This window comes from Rhinopithecus bieti, unplaced genomic scaffold (assembly GCF_001698545.2).
Source record: "Rhinopithecus bieti isolate Rb0 unplaced genomic scaffold, ASM169854v2 scaffold_69980, whole genome shotgun sequence".
NCBI classification, from domain to species: domain Eukaryota; kingdom Metazoa; phylum Chordata; class Mammalia; order Primates; family Cercopithecidae; genus Rhinopithecus; species Rhinopithecus bieti.
In genome coordinates this window covers 879,005-881,596 of record NW_016826299.1, presented here as the reverse complement: position 1 = coordinate 881,596, position 2,592 = coordinate 879,005, and the positions used below count along the sequence as shown (strand labels likewise).

The 2,592-nt window shown below is 54.3% G+C and overlaps 1 long non-coding RNA gene across 1 annotated transcript; it reads left to right on the top strand.

Moving 5' to 3' along the window:
• The first annotated feature begins 1,430 nt into the window (after positions 1-1,430).
• GCAWKR (gastric cancer associated WDR5 and KAT2A binding lncRNA) lies at positions 1,431-1,900 on the top strand. The gene has a single exon (XR_014485063.1). It is a non-coding gene; the product is annotated as a gastric cancer associated WDR5 and KAT2A binding lncRNA (long non-coding RNA).
• Positions 1,901-2,592: the final 692 nt, after the last annotated feature.

The following is a 2,592-nucleotide window of genomic DNA, read 5'->3' as shown; positions in this document are numbered from 1 at the left end:
GCTTAGAAGTTACGTGTATATCCACGCAACTTTGAAATTGAGCAAGACTGGGGTGTGTCATCCCCATGAGGGCACTTCAGGAGCCAATGTGCCCTCACAACCTCTTTCTCTCCCTCTATCAAACCAATTGCCAGTGTTGTAAATAATGAAGCCAGGGGTTGGGGTGATGTGGAGCAGAGCTGTCAGCCGACCCACCATGGATATGTAGCAGCAGAAGAAACAAGCCGTGTGGTCTTTAAGCACCCACATTTTGGGTGTTACTGTGGCACAACCTGAACTATACTGACTGATGCAGGTGAGGATACACAGGGATCCTCTGTCCCTCCACCCCCAGTTCTTCATGCTCTTTGGGCCCAAGAAAGCCAGCACCTCCATCGAGGTCAGCAGGACCACACGCTTGATGTGGGCTCCCCATCCCCTACCCAAGCACTCCACCATGTCCACACCTGGATAAAAAGTGTGGAGCCTGGTTCAGGAGTGGGCTGGCGGCTTGGCCAGGTCATCACAACCTCTCTGTTTAGAACCCAGTGGATGGGAAAGGCTTGCATGGCAGTAAGAAGAGTTTAAGGTGTTAAGTAACGGCCCATGTGATCCAGTTCTGAAGGCCACAAAGTCAACAGTGATTGATCCTTTGCTTTCTTTTCCAGAACCATAGAGAATTTGGGGAAATTACTGTCTGGCCACCCAGAAAACAAAGACCAGTTAGGATTTGTTTTATTTTCTCTTCTTCCCAGATCAATCCACAGTTCTCCAGGGACCCATGTGGTTTTGTGCTTCCTCTGTGCCTGTTCTGCTCCTCTCCACGCACCCCCACTTCCCCAGCCCCTCCCAGTCCCCTCAACAGTCTTTCTGGCCAGCCCCACAGCCCCCTCTCCGCCCCACAGTCCTCAGGCTCCAGCCTCCTCGTTAGGAAGTGTTAGAAAGTTGCTGGAGTGAGAAATGAGCCTGTGAAAGCTCGTTGTCCTAATTAAACTTCCACAAGGAGAGTGACAAGAGGCGACGGGGAGGAAACGTTGCCACCACCAAGGTCTCAGCCTGGGCCCAGGTCGAGGAAGGCCTTTGTCCTGCAGAACAAAAGCCGCTGTTTCCACGTGTTAAACCTCATCAAACTTCAACAGACCCAGGTGCAAAACCCCACATCCCAAATGCCATCCGGGCTTATGCCACCTTCCCGAGTACGGACCATCCCTAGCTGTCAACCCTAATCAGGGCCATGCCCCACATCAAAGCTGCACTCCCTCCACAGACAGCTTCTGCTCTAAGATGCATTGTTCTTATGACTTCCTACACTCGGCCTTGTCTGATGAATTAGGGCACGGAGCCCCCCATGGCACAGCTGGACCCTGCTGGCATTGTTAATGAGGTAGGAAGGGCGCATTTGTCCGAGCCTGGGACTAACATAATCACATAAAGCTGTTGCTTTAGAATAGATGGAGCTGCCCCAGAGTCAATTTTCTTGGAAGCAATGCAAAGCAGAGCTTCCTGGGAGAAGACACAATGCCTCCTATTGTCTCTGTCACTTCCCCTCCAGCCTCCCATCGTTTCTGCGTCTCCTCAGGAGCCACTGCCCTGTGCAAAAGCTGTTTGCTGATGCCCAGCCGTGGTTTCCAAAACCCCCATGAGAAATCGTTTCTGTCCACAGTCATTGTTTCCAGACCAGCCAAGCCGACTGGGGAGGAGAGGCCAGGCCCAGGGAGAGCAGGAAAAGACCCAGCTTGCAACACAGGCCCCCGGCGGCTGGTGTCGCCTCGTAGATTGCTGGGGGGCAGCTGGTGCCAGCCCTGCTAGACATGTCCAGGATCGGGTCAGAGGCCGGGGTGGCTCACATCCACAGGCTCCAGGAGGAGGCTCTCGAGGCCCCAGGTTCCTGGAGGAGGACAGAGTGTGGATTATCCAGTGAGTCCTCAGAGTGCTCCCAGGAGATTCTACCCCTAGGCCCTCATCCTACCTAGGACTCAGGCAGCCATCTGGGTCTCTGCTTCCCTAACCACTTCCTCCTCCACCCGACCATCACCTAGTCTCAAGGGCGTAGGCAGCTTCTGGAAGTGGCTGAGACTGGAAGGATGTTGTCACACCTACCAGATATCCCTACATGTATCTCTGCCACCCCCACTACATATTCTGAAGAACCAAGGTGAGCTGGGGAAATCCCCAGGGCAGCAGGACAAGGCCTGGGCAGGAGTGGAGTCAGGAAGTGAGAAGTGGGGATCCTGCGGGTTGGGGGGTTGTGGGGCTGGGCTGAGCACTGGGCAGGAGGCAGGAGGTGACAGTGGAAGCGACATCTCCCCATCTTCCCCAGCTCCATATGAGGGGTTCTGCTGCATTCACTGAGTCACCAAAGGACACTGGAAGGCCATCAAGATTTTTGGGTGACTAAGACATGGCTCCCTTCTTACTGTCTGTGGGGAGACAGGCATTTGAACACCCAAGTCGAACCCAAGCAGAGTTGACTGAGGGCTAAAGGTTCCACAGAGGCTGGGTGCAGTGGCTCATGCCTGTAATTCCAGCACTTTGTGAGGCCAAGGCAGGTGGATCACTTGAGGTCAGGAGTTCGAGACCAGCCTGGCCAACATGGTGAAACCCCGTCACTAC